Source organism: Hypanus sabinus, chromosome 10, assembly GCF_030144855.1.
Source record: "Hypanus sabinus isolate sHypSab1 chromosome 10, sHypSab1.hap1, whole genome shotgun sequence".
Classification (NCBI taxonomy): Eukaryota; Metazoa; Chordata; class Chondrichthyes; order Myliobatiformes; family Dasyatidae; genus Hypanus; species Hypanus sabinus.
This window is the reverse complement of record NC_082715.1, coordinates 51811166-51831421: the sequence shown is the minus strand read 5'-3', so window position 1 is coordinate 51831421 and position 20256 is coordinate 51811166. Positions and strand designations below refer to the sequence as shown.

The 20256-nt window shown below is 41.7% G+C and overlaps 1 protein-coding gene across 1 annotated transcript in view; it reads right to left on the bottom strand.

The window, feature by feature from the left end:
- Positions 1 to 19895, bottom strand: part of LOC132400657 (CYFIP-related Rac1 interactor A) — a 227018-nt gene extending 207123 nt beyond the window's left edge. The window contains exon 1 of the mRNA XM_059981861.1: positions 19720 to 19895. The gene's annotated coding sequence lies outside the window, so the exon portion shown is untranslated. The remainder of the gene's footprint in view (positions 1 to 19719) is intronic.
- Between the last annotated feature and the right edge of the window lie 361 nt (positions 19896 to 20256).

Sequence of the window (20256 nt, the reverse complement as noted above, 5' to 3'; positions counted from 1 at the left end):
ACCTGGGTCTTAGCACTCAGCTCTGCAGCTGGATCTTCAACTTCCTCACAGACAGGACCCAGGCTGTAAAAATAGGGGACAAGCTCTCCTCTACAATCACACTAAGCACCGGTGCTCCACAAGGCTGTGTACTCAGCCCCCTGCTGTACTCACTGTACACCCATGATTGTGTAGCCAAGTTTCCATCGAACTCAATATATAAGTTTGCTGATGACACCACAATTGTAGGCCGTATCTTGGGTATTGATGAGTTTGAGTACAGAGAGGAAATTAAGACCCTGGTGGCATGGTGCGAAGACAATAACCTATCCCTTAACGTCAGCAAGACAAAGGAATTGGTTGCTGACTTCAGAAGGAGTAGCGGACCGCACGACCCCATCTACATCGGTGGCGCGCAGGTGGAACAGGTCAAAAGCTTTAAGTTCCTCGGGGTGAATATCACAAATGACCTGACTTGGTCTAACCAAGCAGTCCACTGCCAAGAAGGCCCACCAGCACCTTTACTTCCTGAGAAAGCTGAAGAAATTTGGCCTGTCCCCTAAAACCCTCACTAATTTTTATAGATGCACCAGAGAAAGCATTCTTCTAGGGTGCATCACAACCTGATATGGAAGTTGTCCTGTCCAAGACTGGAAGAGGCTGCAGAAGATTGTGAACATAACCCAGCACATCAGACAAACCAATCTTCCATCCTTGGACTCACTTTACACCGCATGCTGTCGGAGCAGTGCTGCCAGGATAATCAAGGACACGACCCACCCAGCCAACACACTTTTTGTCCCTCTTCCCTCCGGGAAAAGGTTCAGGAGCTTGAAGATTTGTACGGCCAGATTTGGTAACAGCTTCTTCCCAACTGTGATAAGACTGCTGAATGGATCCTGACCTGGATCTGGGCCATACCTTCCAAATATCAGGACCTGACTTGCACTACCTTACTTTCCTTTTTCTATTTTCTAATTATGATTTATAATTTAAATTTTTATAATTATATTTACTTTGATTTGTACTTCAGGGAGCGTGAAGCGCAGAATCAAATATCGCTCTGATGATTGTACACTCTAGTATCAATTGTTTGGTGACAATAAAGTAAAGAACAGTGTGAAGGAACTGTGGAGTGTCTTAATCTATTCAAATTCAAATAAAACTTCATTGACTAATAAGGCTTTGAACCTGGAAGCGCTAACCAGAATATTTAATTCAACATCGTATCAGGTACAGAAAGCAGGTTTAAAAAGGGTAAATAAACTGGATTAAGGGACTGATTTCTTAAAAAGAATCAGATAAAAAAAACAAAATTAATTAAAGTGGATTTTTGTTTAAAATCTCTAGCAATGGAAAAAAGAGATATTTATAGAGATTAATTTTCTGAGATATTATTTAGCATCAAGTAAAACCTATTGTGCCACCAGAAGTATACAGAGAATGAAGTGGATAAGCTATTATTTTTTTCTGGCAAATTCAGCCCACATCTCTGAGCTAAGTAGAACACTTTCACACATTTACACCAAATAGCTGGTCAGGAAGCAGGAGCACATTTCAGCAGCACTAGTCATGGATCGTCAAGCAGAATATGCTTCATCATACCATCCTCTGCAAGCCAATTTCAAATCCACAAAACCATGTTTCCCTGGATTTTCTGAATGAGCCTACCAAAACCTTATAAAACCCCTTACTAAAATCCATATACACCACATTCACTGCTCTACCTTCTATTTATTTTATCATTTCCTTGAAGATTCAATCAGGCTTATGAGGCACAAGCCATGATTACAATCAATATCTGTCAATATTTCTTCAAATGCTCATAAATCCTGTCTCTAAGAATCCTCTCCAATAGTTTTCCCACCACTGATAGAAGACTTACTGATCTATAATTCCCAAGATCATCCCTATTACCACTCTTGAGCAAAGAAATAACTCTTGAAATCCCCAATCTTCTGGTACTACTCCTGTGGTCAGTATGGATGTGAAGATAACCAACTGTACAGCAATCTCTTCCCTCACTTCTTGTAGTAACCTAGCATATATCCTATCTGACCTCAGGGACTTACCCATCATAATGCTTTTTTTCAAAAGTTCCAGCACATTCCCTTTCTTAACCTTCACATATTCTAGCATAACTGTCTGTTTTATGTTGTCCTCACTAACATATCATGTAAAGTATTCATTAATGACCTCCCCAACCTCATCTGACTCCAGGCTCATGTACCCTCCTTTATCCCTGATCAGACCCACCCTTAGGCTAGTCATCCTCCTGTTCTTCATATACTTGGGGCTTTCCCTAATTCCACTCGACAAGACCTTCTCATGTCCCCTTCTAGCCAAGTTCCTTTTTAAGCTCCTTCCTGGCTACCTTATTATTCTTAAAAGCACTGCCTGATTCTAGACCTTTAAATATTCTTCCTTTTCCTCTTAAATAAATCCTCTCACACATATTGAGGTTCCTTCACCCTACCATCCTTCTCCTGCCTCAATGAGACAAACTCATCCAGAACTCCATGGCAGTGCTCCCTAAACAACCTTCAGATCTCCACTGTACATTTTCCTGAGAACATCTCTTCCTAATTTACACTCCAAAATTCCTGCTTAACAGTGTCACAATTAGCCCTCCCCCAATTAAATACTTTCTCATACCATCTGTCCCTATCCCCGTCTAAGGTCACTCTCTCTGAAATGCTTGCCCATCTGACCAGGGTTCATTGCTGGAGTACTTGATCCAGAATGGCCTCTATTCCTTCTGGCTTGTCCACATATTGGGTCAGGAACCCTTCCTGAACATACCTAACAAATTATGCCCTATCTAATCCTCTTGCACTAAGGGGATGCCAATAGCTATTAGGGAAATTCAAGTTACCCATGATAACAACCCTGTTATTTTTATGCGTTCCCAAAAAATGCCTACTTTCCTACTCCTCAATTTCCCTATTGCTATTGGGGAGTCAACAGAATGATTGCTCCCTTCCTGTTTCTGAATTCCACCCACACCTAATCAATAGATAATTTTTCCGTGATGACCTCCCTTTCTACACCCGTGATACTATCCCTGATGAGAAATGCAACCCCCTCCTCGTCCCAGCAACCATTTCTGCCTTTGTGGCAACCAAGTCTCAAATGGCCACATTTTTACAGATAATTTCCACGTGAACCAAATTTTTTTTTTAACTATTTATCTCTCGGATGTTGTGTGTGCTTTTATTTCACATTGCAGCATTTTGTTTTTAAATCACATTATTATATCGGGTACTTTGCCACCCACAAACACTCAGCTGCTTCAAATAATTTCTTGTCACTCATTGCTGTTCACTTAAATACATCACATCCCCTGAAAACCAGCCATGTTCATCTTCCATCCAGAGCCTACTAATAACTCAATGTTAATTCAAGACACTTATTTCACTTTCCCAAGCACTCCTACCTTGTGCTCAAAGTCAAAACAAGTAAAAAAAATCCATGTCAGTTATAAATGCGGATTTTAAACTTTTCATGCAATTTAACATTCTGTCAGCTGAACATTTCTGGGAAGTAAAATTCGTTCAAAAAACACAACATCTTGCACTGCCCACTCCTAAAATATATTGGCTCCACAACATCTCCAACACGTTAATAAACCTGTCAATCAAATAAGGCTAACAGGGCCAGTCCTGATGCAGGTTTTTGTCTTGTAACACTGACAATTCCACACTGCATTCTTCTCCCACCCCCTCCTGAAATGCTGCTGAACTGCTGACTTCCTCCAACAGATTGGTTGGTTGTCCTTCCAGTTTCTAGCATCTGTAGCCTTGTGTCTTGAAAATCTGGTTGAGTGGTGCCACAGAAACAACCTCTTACTCAATGTCAGCGAGGCCAAGGAGCTGATTATTGACCAGGAGGAGGAAACCAGAGGTCCTTGAGACAGTCCTTACTGGAGGATCAGAGGTGGAGAGGGTCAGCAACTTTAAATTTCTGGGTGTCATCATTTCAGAGGACCTGTTCTGCACCCAGCATGTAAGTGTAATTATGAAGAAAACACGGCAGCGTCTCTGTTTAGGAGTTTGGGAAGATTTGGCATGACATCTAAAACTTTGACAAACTCCTATAGGTGTGTGGTGAAGTGTGTTATTAACTGGCTGCGTCACAACCTGGTATGGAAAAACCAATGCCTTTGAATGGAAAATTCTACTGTTAAGTATTCAGGCAACAATAAATATATGAGTTAGGCAAGGGTTTTTATAACAAACAACACATTTATTAAACACTGAAAGCAAACCCCCCAAAAGTAAACAAACACTAACGTAACCGGAAATCAGCTGCTGTGCGGCAGCTTAAACAGTTCTTAAAGCGATGCAGCTCAAACAGTTCTTTAAAGTAGTATTGCCAAAAGTTCAGAAATGCTCACGGTCCATTTAAAAGGAGAGACTTTATAAGACAATTTAAATTCTCTTTCATGTCGTTTTGCTTAGATCCCCAGCGTCGAACTTTTCCCACGAAGAATTTATGAAACGGAACGAAACGGCTTAAAGGCACTGACCTTTCCTTTATCACATTGTCCTCAAACTTCTGCTATCCCACAGAGATTAACACGAGAACAGTCAACAAATTCCTTTCGAATAACGATTAAATAAGGTTGAACTTGTTTCACCATCGAAATAGATTCTCCTCAATCTTTAACTCCCGAACTCCGATCTTCACTCTCCACTGATTCTCAAACTAGCAGTACTGTAAAGAACCTGCTGGCAATGACCTTTTAAACTTTAGGCATTAGATAAAACTTCATCTTTCAACTAAACTGTGTCATCACATTAAATCACGCAGTGGCATGAAATCAACTTGGCAAATCCAGCCACGAACTGCCCCTCCTCACAGGCTGGGGTCTTCCTTTTATAACCTGTAAAAAAAACCTGTCACATGATCTCTATTGGCGGGAAAATGACATCACTCCACCATCACAAGACCATTACCTCAAGTCCAGTATAGCTTCAACCCCAGTCACGTGACAAGGGTACCACTGTCATGTCACGAGTACGTAACACTACACAAAGTAATGGATACAGGCTGTTCCATTACAGAGGTAAAGCCCTCCCCACCATTGAGCACATCTACAGAAAGCATTATCACAGGAAAGCAGTGACCCTCACCACCCACTTTTTTTGGTGCTACCATGAGGAAGATACAGGAGCCTCAGGACACACACCACCAGTTTAAAGAATAGCTGCTACCCCTCAACTTTCAGGCTCTTGAACCAAAGGGGACAATTTCACTCGCCCCATCACTGAAAAGTTCCCACAACCTATGGAATCACTTTCAAGTACTCTTTATCTCATGTTCTCAATATTTATTGTCTACTTATTGTTATTTTCTTCTGCATTTGCACCATTTGTTGTCTTTGGACCATGGCTGAATGCCCACATTAGCGCGGTCTTTTATTGATTCCATTATTGTAATTATTCTATTATGGATTTACTGAGCATGCCTGCAAGAAATTGAATTTATGGGTTGAATATGGTGACATATATGTACTTTGTTAATAAACTTACCTTGAATTTTGACCATCTTTTGATTTCCAAGTGATTCTACAATTCATTCCAAGAATGTCGAAATACATTAACCAGACAGATGCTTGCATTGCGGTTTAGATACATAGAAACATAGAAAAACTACAGCACAATTCAGGCCCTTCGACCCATAAAGTTGTGCCGAACATGTCCCTACCTTAGAAATTACTAGACTTACCCGTAGCCCTTGATTTTTCTAAGCTCCATGTACCTATCCAAAAGTCTCTTAAAATACCCTATCGTATCTGCCTCCACCACCATTGCCGGCAGCCCATTCCATGCATTCACCACTCTCTGAGGAGAAAAAAATTTACTCCTAACATCTTCTCTGTGCCTAGTCCACAGCACCCTAAAGCTGTGCCCTCTTGTGGCAACCATTTCAGCCCCAGGAAAAAGCTTCTGACTATCCACACGATCAATGCCTCTCATCATCTTATATACTTCTATCAGATCACCTCTCATCCTCCGTCGCTCCAAGGAGAAAAGGCCGAGTTCACTCAACCTATTCTAATAAGGCATTCTTCCCCAATCTAGGCAGCATCCTTATAAATCTCCTCTGCACCCTTTCTATGGCTTCCACATCCATCCTGTGGTGAGGTGACTGGAACTGAGCACAGTACTCCAAGTGGGGTCTGACCAGGGTCTTATATAGCTGCAACATTACCTCTCGGCTCCTAAATTCAATTCCATGATTAATGAAGGCCAATACACCGTACGCCTTCTTAACCACAGAGTCAATCTGCGCAGCTGCTTTGAGCGTCCTATGGACTCGGACCCCAAGATCCCTCTGATCCTCCACACTGCCAAGGGGCTTACCATTAATACTATATTTTGCCATCATATTTGACCTACTAAAATGAACCCCATCTGCCACTTCTCAGCCCAGTTTTGCATCCTATCAATGTCCTGCTGTAACCTCTGACAGCCCTCCATACTATCTACAACACCTCCAACCTTTGTGTCATCAGCAAACTTACTAACCCATCCCCCCACTTCCTCATCCAGGTCATTTATAAAAATCACGAAGAGTAAGGGTCCCAGAACAGATCCCTGAAGCACACCACTGGTCACCGACCTCCATGCAGAATATGACCCGTCTACATCCACTCTTTGCCTTCTGTGAGCAAGCCAGTTCTGGATCCACAAAACAATGTCCCCTTGGATCCCATGCCTCCTTACTTTCTCAATAATATGTTGCTCCACCCACATAAAAATTGGATTTAATTGTGATAGTCATGCCACAGAATTAATATCTAGCATAAAATAATACGTCAGCCTTCGCTCTCAACACAGCTCATCCATCCATCTTTGATGCACAGCTCTCATCTGTGGGCTACATCATCCTGGATCTAATCCACATTCTGCATTGACGCCTATGGTTACTGCCCACACCCATTTAATGTTTCCAGTACCATCGCCCAGAGGACTGACATTCACACCCAACTAACATCTGGTAGGGTAGAACTGGCACTGATGTCCTTTGACAGATCTGTGGCTGTCTAAGGCTCTTTGATCAGAGATACTTGAAAACCCCACTCAGTAGGGTTGATACACATTCTAAAAATAATAAAAATTAAGTAAGGCATTAAAGCAGTTTGTTCATTCATTATGCACCATCTCGTATGACGTAGGTACGCATCTTTCCATGACCATGATCGTTCTTGGCTAATTTTTCTACAGAAGTGGTTTGCCATTGTCTTCTTCTGATGGGTGACTCCAGTCATTATCAATACTCTTATACATGAGAAATTCTGCAGATGCTAGAAATCTAAAGCAACACACACAAAATGCTAGAGGAACTCAGCATGTCAGGCAGTGTCTACGGAAATAAATAAAAGTTGACATTTTGGGTTGAGACCATTCTTCAGGACGGAAAAGGAAGGGGGAAGACGACAGAATAAAAGGTTAGGGGAGGGGGAAGGATGATAACTAGAAGGTGATAGGTGAAGCGAGGTGGGTGGGAAAGGTAAATGGCTGGAGAAGGAAGAATCTGATAGGAGAAGACGGTGGACCATAGGAGAAAAGGGAAGGAAGAGGGGACCTGGGGGAAGAAATAGGCAGGTGAGAAAATGTAAAAAGCTAGAATGTGGAATAGAAGGAGGGGAGGGGGGAAGGAAAAATGTTGTTACCAGAAGGAGAAATTGATATTTGTGACATCAGGTTGGAACCTACTCAGATAGAAAATAAAATATTGCTCCTCAGCTCTGAGGGTGGCCTCATCTTGGCACAAGAGGAGGCCGTGGATCTCAGAGATTGTCTATCTGGTGTCAGTGGTCACATAACCAGGACTTGTGATATACACCCGCTACTCTCCGACCATCTGCCACCTGCTCCCATGGCTTCATGTGACCCTGATCGGGGGGTGGTGGGGGGGGGGGGGGGGTGGCTAAGCAGGTGCTACACCTTGCAGGCTAGCGCAGGAGGGAAGGAGCACCTTACACCTCCTTTGGTAGAGTCGTATCTCCAACCCGCCACCCTATTAAAGCAATACCAAAATAACTAAAGAAAAAGTTAACAGAGCAAAATCCCTCTGTCCAATGCATTGGCAATTCTTGTTCAGACAAGGTTGCTGTTCATACACCAGCTGTGCCTGGCATGAGCATGAGGGCCGGGTGCAAACGAATTCTGTCCACTCATTAGCAAGTCACTGTTCCATCCGCAGGTGGAATTCCAGGATGTACGGCATCACGTACATCTGATTACTGCAGCTCCCTTCAGAACTGTTGACCATTAGTCAATGAGATTTGCCCAATGGTTCCTTAAAGACGCCAACATTATTGCTTTACTATTTTGTCTAGAAGTACAATTTTTCACATCGATCATAAATTGAAAAAAGACTGTTAACATTAGACTCACATTTGATTTGTGATTTTATGGAGGGAGAAAGAAAGCAGGAAATGATAGGTTATTGACCTTAGGAGGGAAATTGCTGGAGCTCATTATTAAAGATAGTAGTAGCAGGGAATTTAGACAGTCACAATAAAACAAAGTGAGCATGGATTGATACAAGAGAAACAATCTTGGACAAACACATTGGAACTTTTACACAATGCAAGCAAAGTGGAATCAGTAGACACACTGCATTTAGATTTCCAGAAAGCATTTAAAAATGTGCCACATACAGTGGCATGCAAACATTTGGGCACCACTGGTCAAAATTTCTGTTACTGTGAATAGCTAAGCGAGTAAAAGATGACCTGATTTCCAAAAGGCATAAAGTTAAAGATAACACATTTCTTTAATATTTTAAGCAAGATTACTTTTTTATTTCCATCTTTTACATTTTCAATATAACAAAAAAGGAAAAGGGCCCAAAGCAAAAGTTTAGGCACCCTGCATGGTCAGTACTTAGTAACACCCCCTATGGCAAGTATCACAGCTTGTAAATGCTTTCTGTAGCCAGCTAAGAGTCTTTCAATACTTGTTTGGGGGATTTTCGCCCATTCTTCCTTGCAAAAGGCTTCTAGTTCTGTGAGATTTTTGGGCCGTCTTGCATCCACTGCTCTTTTGAGGTCTATCCACAAATTTTCGATGATGTTTAGGTTGGGGGACTGTGAGGGCAATGGCAAAACCTTCAGCTTGTGCCTCTTGAGGTAGTCCTTAGTGGATTTTGAGGTGTGTTTAGGATCACTATCCTGTTGTAGAAGCCATCCTCTTTTCATCTTCAGCTTTTTTTTCCCCACAGACAGTGTGATGTTTACTTCCAGAATTTGCTGGAATTTAATTGAATTCATTCTTCCCTCCACCAGTGAAATGTTCCCATGCCACTGGCTGCAACACAAGCACGAAGCATGATCGATCCAGCCCCATACTTAACAGTTGGAGAGATGTTCTTTTCATGAAACTCTGCACCCATTTTTCTCCAAATATACCTTTGCTCATTGCAGCCAAAATGTTGTATTTTAACTTCATCAGTCCACAGTTGAATAAACATTGGCAGCTGGAATCAAATACAAGGAAGTTTGAAGACCTCGACTATGTAGGAAGAATAGAAAATCAGACTATTACTTAACTTCCCTAATACTGATTGGCACGCATCTGATTAGTTCCAATGGTTTAGATGGGGCAGAGTTTGTTAAGTGTGTCCCAGACGGATTCCTGTCACAGTATGTTGACAGGCCGACAGGGGAAATGCCATACTAGATCTAGTATTAGGTAACGAACCGGGTCAATGGGTGAGCATCTGGGGGACAGTGATCACCGCTACCTGGCCTTTAACATTATCATGGAAAAGGACAGAATCAGAGAGGACAGGAAAACTTTTAATTGGGGAAGGGCAAATTATGAGACTATAAGGCTAGAACTTGCGAGTGTGAATTGGGATGATGTTTTTGCAGGGAAATGTACTATGGGCATGTGGTCGATGTTTAGGGATCTTTTGCAGGATGTTAGGGATAAATTTGTTCCGGTGAGGAAGATAAAGAATGGTAGGGTGAAGGTGACAAATCTAGTCAGGTGGAAGAAGGCAGCATACATGAGGTTTAGGAAACAAGGATCAGATGAGTCTATTGAGGAATATAGGGTTGCAAAAAAGGAGCTTAAGAAGGGACTGAGGAGAGCAAGAAGGGGACATGAAAAGGCTTTGGCGAGTAGGGTAAAGGAAAACCCCAAGGCATTCTTCAATTATGTGAAGAACAAAAGGCTGACAGGAGTGAAGATAGGACCGATTAGAGATAAAGGTGGGAAGATGTGCCTGGAGGCTGTGAAAGTAAGCAAAGTCCTCAATGAATACTTCTCTTCGGTATTCACCAATGAGAGGGAACTTGACGTTGAAGACAATATGAGTGAGGTTGATATTCTGAAGCATGTTGATATTAAGGGAGAAGAGGTGTTGGAGTTGTTAAAATACATTAGATAGATACTTTATTCATCCCCAAGGGGAAATTCAACATTTTTCCAGCGTCCCATACACTTATTGTAGCAAAACTAATTACATACAGTATTTAACTCAGTATAAATATGATATGCATCTAAAATCACCCTCCCAAAAAGCATTAATAAATAGCTTTTAAAAAGTTCTTAAATAGTTACTAAAGTGCATTGAGTGGTAATTTAAGCTCAGTCCTAACCCTGGCACTTTAACATGTCTTGCCCCTGGTGGTTGAATTGTAGAGCCAAATGGCGTTAGGGAGTAATGATCTCTTCATCCTGTCTGAGGAGCATTGCATTGACAGCAACCTGCCGCTGAAGCTGCTTCTCTGTCTCTGGATGGTGCTGTGCAGAGGATGTTCAGGGTTTTCCATGATTGACCGTAGCCTACTCAGCGCCCTCCCCTCTGCCACCGATGTCATACTCTCCAGTTCTGTGCCCATGACAGAGCCCGCCTTCCTTACCAGCTTATTAAGACGTGAGGCGTCCCTCTTCTTAATGCTGCCTCCCCAGCACGCCACCACAAAGAAGAGGGCGCTCTCCACAACTGACCGATAGAACATCTTCAGCATCTCACTACAAACATTGAATGACGCCAGCCTTCTGAGGAAGTACAGTCGACTCTGTGCTTTCCTGCACAGGGCATCTGTGTTGGCAGTCCAGTCTAGCTTCTCGTCTAAGTGCACTCCCAGATACTTGTATGTCTTAACCTGCTCCACACATTCTCCATTAATGATCACTGGCTCCATATGAGGCCTAGATCTCCTAAAGTCCACCACCATCACCTTGGTCTTGGTGATATTGAGACGCAGGTAGTTTGAGTTGCACCATACCTCGGGGTCTAACGGAATATTCCCCAGGTTGTTCCACGAGGTGAGGGAAGAGATTGCTGAGCCTCTGGCTAGGATCTTTATGTCCTCATTGCCCATGGGAATGGTACCAGAGGATTGGAGGGAGGCAAATGTTGTCTGTCCCCTTGTTCAAAAAAGGTAGTAGGGATAGTCCGGGTAATTATAGACCAGTAAGCCTTGCATCTGTGGTGGGAAAGCTGTTGGAAAAGATTGGAAAAGAGGTAGAATCTACAGTCGGCCCTCCTTATCCGCAGATTCCGTATGTGTGGATTCAACCAACCATGGATTAGGAAAACCCGGACGTTCTCTCTCCAGCACTCATTGCTTGAGCATTTACAGACTATTTTTTTTCTTGCCACTATTCCCTAAACAATACAGTATAACAACTATTTACATAGCATTTACGTTGTATTAGCTATTATAAGTAATCTAGAAATGACTTAGAAGTATAGGCAGTCCCCAGGTTATGAATGAGTTCCATTCCTGAGTCCGTCTTTAAGTCAGATTTGAAGTCGGAACAGGTACATCCGGTATTATTTAGCGTGAGTTAGTCAAACGTTTTTCTTAGTATATAGTACATATTTTACCTTTCTATGCATATAAAACACTTACAAAACATTCCAATAATTAAACCACTGCTTTGCTTAGTAATAATTGTAGCTTTCATCAGGGCAGGGCTTTTCACATTCTCCATTAAAATTGTTCTGATCGTTGACTAACTGTAACCTAACACTTTTCCAATGACCGATGGTGTTTCACCTCTTTCCAATCGCTTTATTACTTCCACTTTATTTTCAATCACGATCGTGATTATTTTCGTGAACAGAAACACTACAGATTCAGAGCTGCGCCGCCAGGTCCTAATGTCCACCACACGGAGACATGTTGAAAAAAAGTCTGGGGTTCTGCTGGGTCCTAAAGACCACCTCACTGATACATGTTAAATAAGGGACTTGAGCATTCACAAATTTTGGTATCCACGGGGGGTCCTGGAACCAATCCCCCACGGATAAGGAGGGCCCACTGTATGGGCATTTAAAGAATCATGGTCTGATCAGGGACAGTCAGCTTGGCTTTGTGAAGGGCAGATCGTGTCTAACAAGCCTGATAAAGTTCTTTGAGGAGGTGACCAGGCATATAGATGAGGGTAGTGCAGTGGATGTGATCTACATGGATTTTAGTTAGGCATTTAACAAGGTACCACACAGTAGGCTTATTTAGAAAGTCAGAAGGCATGGGATCCAGGGAAGTTTGGCCAGGTGGATTCAGAATTGGCTTGCCTGCAGAAGGCAGAGGGTTGTGGTGGAGGGAGTACATTTGGATTGGAGGGTGGTGACTAGTGGTGTCCCACAAGGATCTGGGACCTCTATTTTTCATGATTCTTATTAACAACCTGGATGGTAGAAGGGTAGGTTGGCAAGTTTGCAGACGACACAAAGCTGGGTAGTGTTGTGGACAGTGTTGCGGACCGTTGAAGATTGCAGAGAGACATTGATAGGATGCAGAAATGGGCTGAGAAGTGGCAGATGGAGTTCAACCCAGAGAAGTGTGAGGTGGTACACCTTGGAAGGACAAACTCCAAGGCAGAGTACAAAGTAAATGGCAGGATACTTGAGAGTGTGGAGGAGTAGAGGGATCTGGGGGTACATGTCTACAGATCCCCAAAAGTTGCCTCACAGGTAGATAGGGTAGTTAAGAAGACTTATGGAGTGTTAGCTTTCATAAGTCGAGGGATAGAGTTTAAGAGTCACGGGGTAATGATGCAGCTCTATAAAACTCTGGTTCGGCCACACTTGGAGTACTGTGCCCAGTTCTGGTCGCCTCACTATAGGAAGGATGTGGAAGCATTGGAAAAGGTACAGAGGAGATTTACCAGGATGCTGCCTGGTTTAGAGAGTATGCATTTGATACAGAGGTTAAGGGAGCTAGGGCTTTACTCTCTGGAGAGGAGGAGGATGAGATGAGACATGATAGAGGTGTACAAGATATTAAGAGGAACAGATAGAGTGGACAGCCAGCGCCTCTTCCCCAGGGCACCACTGCTCAGTACAAGAGGACATGGCTTTAAGGTAAGGGGAGGGAAGTTCAACGGGGACATTAGAGGAAGGTTTTTCACTCATAGAGTGGTTGGTGAATGGAATGCACTGCCTGAGTCAGTGATGGAGGCAGATACACTAGTGAAATTTAAGAGACTACCAGACAGGTATATGGAGGAATTTAAGGTGGAGGGTTATATGGAAGGCAGGGTTTAAGGGTCGGTACAACATTATGGGCCGAAGTGCCTGTACTGTGCTGTATTGTTCTATGTTCTAAACGGAGAACCCAGAGCACATCTCAGTGCAGAGATCCAAACTCACTACAAAATTAACATGCAGGTACAGCCAGTAATTAAGAAGGTGGAGATAAAGTTTCTGCAAAGTTCACGGGATATCACTTTTTCTAAATCTGGGAAACTGGACACCCAACCCTTCCCTTCTGCAATCACACCAAACCCCTTCAACAGATTGCTGCATATGTGAGGTTCATTGGCACAGAATCAATTTTAATATTTGAATATTGAAGAAAAATGAACATCTCTGATACTGTCTGCATCCACTTCATTGCTCTTTTGGAATGGGTTAAAAATGCATCTAATTTTAAATCTATCATTATGCTTCCCATAATTACTTGATAATGGCATCAATGCTCAAAACAAAAACAGACACAATATAAAATGTACAATAGCACAAAAGTACCATAAAACAGAGTATCAAAGCACAATAAAGTAGATGTCAGAAACAAAAAGCATAAATCAATAATTCTGGAAATACACAGCAGGTCAGGCAGTACCTGTGGAGATAAAAATTGAGTTAATGTTCCCGCTTGACAAACTTGTCAAAATAATGCTTTTAAACAGAAATTATAAGTACATTACAATTGTAATAAATGCACATATATCCTGCCAATATAGTCTTTGTTTGAATTTTTGGCCCACAGATATAATGGAAACTGTAGACCAGAAGTGATTTTAGTGAAGTTTTTCACAATACCCACAACGTCCCTGTAGAAGGGCTTACCATGTAATTCTTCTGCAATTTGCATGACTACCACAAGCGCAGGAATTTCTAACAGTAACTTCAAAGAAGAACCAAAGCAAAATGTGCAGAAGGTTATATCACAAAATACACCACCACATTTACAATATCCTTTGTACTCTTTACTTGCAACAAGAGATCTTCTTGTTCGATGGAGAAAAGCTTGTTTTTTAAAATCAAACCCAGCTCCTAATGAGGGCCACTCAAGGAACACTTTGTTTTGACTATATGTATGGGTACTTTTAGTGTTATTAAGAGAGACAACCGCTGGGGGTCATAACAACTGCTACCACTTGCTGCTGTATTCAGGGCATTTCCAGTTCTCCCCTCTACTACAAGTACTGTATCCCAGCATAATACAATGACAGACCATGCCCACCAGTACCCTACCATGGCCTGGCAGATGTGTCCTCACCAGCATTACACCACTGATTATACAACAACAGAACCAGAAACCCCCTCTCCCCTCCCCCCCAGCACTGTCTCTAGTGTTAAACAGCTTCAGACCCATGCCCGCCAGTTCTGTTTCTCAGTATTTCTCTATAATACACACATTACTGTAACTACACTATAAACTGACAGCGTTGTACCATGCTACTGCGGTAGATTCTGTGCATACAATTCATTCCACCTGGGAATGGAGCTGATAAAGACTGAGTCTTTAAGCAGAACCAGAAGTTTGGACCAAACTCAATACAATTCCTGATTCCAAACCCTGCCGGTTCAGACAGGATGACTAGTGTTGGGTCCACCCCAGGAACGAGTCAAATGTAGAGCATGGGATGGGTGATCCTCCATGTTTGCAAATTCCGCCTCCACAGTGTTGCTTCTCACCTCCAGCACTTTCCCTACCGATGTCTCAAGCTACCTCCTTTAAATGAATTGGGCGTGTCTCAGGGACCAACGGCTGGCCCACATGCTGGTACTGTGAACAGTCAGAGCAGAATGGAGGAAGCTGCGAAGACAGTGCAGGTTGAACAGGCTCACCCCTAGATCCCAGAGTTCACTGATGATTAATGATCCAGTTGCTCACTAAACATGCACTCATGACAAGGTTAGCAATCGCATTCAGAGATTAGGTTGCATTTTAATCTAACCAGGCCCAATAATAACGACCACAAAACTACTGCATTGTCATTTCAATGGTAATTAAGGATGGTGAATAACTACTGACATTTCCAACAAAGCTCAAATCCCAAAATATGAATTTTGAAAATAGAATGTACCGCACATCAAGTACTACTCAATTGTGGAAGATCCAGTGATATTTGAACAAGTTGCAAATGTGATGTTGAGAACACTGAAAGGATTCAGCATGAGCAACAGGGCTAAAACATATATTTTGTTTCAGACGGTTCAAAGGATTAAGGCGATGCTCAGCCAAACCATAAAAATCCCTGGACGATCCTAAAGGCAATCGCTGATTGTGCCAAGTTAATTGAACCCAGCCAGAGTAGTAATCTTGGCAATCCACCACCTTAGAAATGGAGGGAAAGATCCTATTCAGCAACATTCGCTGCAGGACGCATGACTGGAATTTAAATGTAGAAAGGTTTATGTTTGTCTGTGATGTCCTTCGCAGTCAAGTCACTGCCCTTGCGTAGGAATAAAGGCAACCTGAGCAAGATGCTGGAGATGCTTTAACACAGTATCAAACAATAACAGAATGACAGCAGGAACACCGCTACGCTTACATAAAATGCTGCTTATTTGACTTCCATATAGTAAACAGAAAGTAATGACCAAGACTGGAGAATGACCAAAAACAAAAAAACATTAATGCTAATTGTTTATCTTGCATTGCAAGTGGGAAACCTAGAAAAATGCCATGAACATGTTGATTTTTATTTCTACTTTTTGCATTAATAGTGCTTAATATTTTAATTTCAGATTTCTAATAGCAATTTCTCGAGGTTAGGATATTTCACCATTACATTATACTCTAGAACAAATATTGGATAGAGTATTCCTCTGCCAACAGCTTCAACTTAAAAAACAGATTAGTGGATTAATTTAATAAAAGACTGTGAAACGTGATGTTTCTCAACATATTAAGGTTTTATAAACAGCAGATCAAAGAATAAGCATCAAGGCTTACACTTAGTGGTTAGGGTAATGTGCAGATTAGACAATAGACAATAGGTAAATAGGTAATTGAAATCCTTTATTCCACCTACTCTCAGTTAACTACATATCCTTGACAGCGAACCAGCAATGTTAAAGGAATTAGTTTAAAGGGTTAAAAATATCTCATACTGTTTTTCATACACATCTAACCAGCAAAACTTTTGTTTTAAATAAATTACTTTTATTCACTTCCTTGTTTGATCTGGGAAGATAGAAACAGTAAATTCACAGGTTGGGGTTTGAAGGAATGGCCAGGCACTGTGAGAGAGTATTATGCAGTATTGTAAAAGGAGTTGGACAGTGTGCATCTTTGTTTCATCAGCAAAACCTATAAATTCCAGAAAAGTTAAAAAAAGTATCAGTGCAGCTGGTAATTTCCTTAACCTACATTATTGCTTCTACTAACCACGTGAACATAATGGCAATGTATTGTAGCCTAGAAACCAATGTTACAGCAGAATATCTAAATTAGCTTCCGGCTCACTGACCAATGATGCAGCTGAGATAAATAGCCATAATAAAGCAAATATCGCTGGGAAATGTGCCAAATGTGAACTGAGAAAATCTGGTAAATATTTTTTCCGAAAAAAAGAAACATTAACACGTTCACACCTACCTTGGAACATTCAATTACATAAATTGCTCAATCCATTCACCTCAATACATTTCCTGAAATCAAATATGTAATCCAAAACTACTAACATAAACTTTTGAACTGTACAATTAGCTCACACTGCAGATTTCAACAATCTGCAATGTAGGTTAAACTCATATCCATTGCTTGCATAGTACCTACTTCTCAGAGTAAGGAAACAAAATTTAATTTCATACCATCAGTGAATACAATCAAGCAGTAAGTGCAAAGCTAGTACACCCTGAAAGACTACTGTGTTTTGTAAAAATAATATAAAATTATTTCAACTAAACTTTAAATATTAGAACACTATACTTCAAAGAATTATGCTAACAACTCAATTGCTTTAATACCTTAACAAGCGAAATAAAACAAAAAGATGCATTATAATGCACATTTTCACTAGGATAATTCAAACATGAAAATCCATATACATGTATTTAATAGCACCTAATTTCCCATGTAGTGATATCACTGTATGAACCCATCGGTGACTAAAACTGATGACTTAGCTCCATGAATCATTATTACTATTGAAAAGAACATTCTCAGCTAAACCAATATAGCTTCCAAGATTCACCTAAAAACCACAATAACAAGTTGCATTATTGTGGTTAAATAATCCATAGCCTATCACAGGGGTATCAAACAAAACCTGACACCTACCACAAAATTGAAAGCTTGGCCAATGAGTTAAACATCTTAAGGTGAAAAAGCAAGCAAGCCAGGTTACATTGCTGGAATAGAGTACAAAAAAAGAATTTAATAAAAATGCCATTGCTCAACTGGGAGCAAACACATAAGGTAGTGAAAGGTTTAAGGAGTCAAAGGGAATTGATGTCAATTAGGATGCAGACAACAGAGATTAAGATGGGAGGGCATTGCAAAAATCAAGTCTAATTACTGTATAGATTTGACATTTGACAGGGAGAAGGAGAGCTGAATCACATTTCATGACTTGGTGATAATCAGGTTATCTGCCTCTTGGTCAGCACCATTCATGTCAATGACTGTAAGTCTCTGGTCATCTTAGACTGAAACTTAAACACACACCATGAGAAGTTAGGGAGTATGTCAGGGTAAAAAAAAATGTGAAAAGACGGTGCTTGATAGAGTTTGCATAAATGTTAAAGGCCGACATTCAATAAAAGAAAAATGGAAAGGGTAAGTAAAGATAGATTAGAGGCACAAATGATGAAAGGTCTCGGCCCAAACTATTGTCCACAGATGCTGCCTAACCTGCTGAGTTCCACCAGCACTTTGTGCGTGTTACTCTAGATTTCCAATATCTACAAAATCTTGTGTTAATGATAATAAGCGACAGGTTTGTCACACTTAAGAGTAGTAGCTGAATTACAAATGTCCTTTGCACTGGCAGTATGCATGGGAAGCCAGATAGAGTATATCTGGTTAAATGAAGAAAGACAAATAACAATAGGCCAAGATGCATTTGAGTGTTCACAAAATAGTTGAGATCCAGTGCAGTGCTACCTAAGAGTTACAATGAGAAATTACAGACAACTTCTGAGTGCAGTAATTAAATGATTGAAAAAGTACTGACAATTTTTTTTAAAAGGCAGTATTCTTTCACAATGTCAGATTACCATTAAACCTACATAAATGTCAGTGCAAATCTGTTAATGCACTAAACACTCTAATTAAACTTCAATAAGAATGGATGAATTACAGCAGACTACAGTAATATTATCTGTAGAAGTATAAAACTGAAACCTGCAATAGTCCATTAACCACATGCAAATGTCATTTTATGAAATCCCCCATCTCCAGCTCCTTCCCTCCCTTAGTAACCAAATATTGTCAGTGCATTTACATTTCTGTATGCAAAGACTACAGCAGACCAAAACCCAACTAGAACTGCTCCAAAGGACCAAAAATCATCAGTTCATGCCCCACATATTCAATCAGACCCCAGATCATTTGGTAATTATTTGGATTCCAATGAGAGAAGAGCACTGCCAAATATTTGGAGACAGTGCAAACTTCTAAATCATCACATCTGCAAATCAGTGACAGCGTCTTCCCAAGTCTTCGAGCCCATTCATTAGCCCATTTACAAATCATTTTGTATTGCAATGTCACTACGGGATCCATGTAACAATACAACGACGCTGGAGACCAACTTTGATCTGTTCTGCTCATCTTCAATCAACAAGAAATGCCACTGTGGCAAAACGGGATGGATACATTGCCATCCCGCTCTAACTATGCCAAGATCTGCAGAATCGCCAATGTCCTACAGACTATAAATGCGCCAGAATTAAATCATACTGTTTGGATTAATACCCGGCAGAAACGTGTAGAAGTTAATATTGTGCGTGTTTATGTAAACTTAAATGAGGGCTGGAGTAATTGGGAAAGGAGTGGGGGGAAAGGGTACATAATACCACGCAGCTACACTGGATAACTGGCACGAAGCCATCTCTTCGTATGCATGACAAAAGCCTGCTTAATGTACTTTCCCCGGAGTAATTTCTGCAATAATTTCTAGCTAGCACGCCTCAAAAAGTGGCTTGCTCCCGTTCTTCTCACACAACGCCTTATACTTTCGTTCCCAATCCAGGGATGGAGCAGAGGAGTCGGGTGGACAAGGAGAGAGAAAAAAAAACCCTTACCCGCGTCTGTTTATTCCTCCCTGATGTCTCCCGTTGAATTCAGCGGAGCTGCGTGCATCTAGTTTGCTGGATAGTCGCGGGCCCCAGCCATTAGTTTCCCTCGGGCTGGAAGCTAACGGTGCTGCGCTCCGGCTCGGCACCCCTCCCAAGTCGCTACACCAGAAGCTGTGCGCGAGCCCGTCACCGGGAACCCGCCCCGCGCGCGCCCCCATTGGCCGAGGCGCCGTGTGATTGACAGGCCGCGCGGTCGCGGGAGCCGGCTACGCCCCCTCGCCGCTCGTTTGCTGCGGGAGGTGGTGGACGAGACGTCATTATGGATGCATCAACAGTGCCCCCCCCCCCCCCACCACCTTTCCTAGTCCCTAGTTCTGCCGCAGTCATGTAGGTCAGAAGTAAACGTGTTAATAGACAGTACTGACATTTTGTGGAAGTGTTTTTCATTTTGCAAAGAGCAAAGATCCTGTTTAGTGCAGCTGCTTCTGCAGGCTGGCTCTTTGATAGCACCATCTTGTGGCAAGAGCACGCACGAAGTTGTAT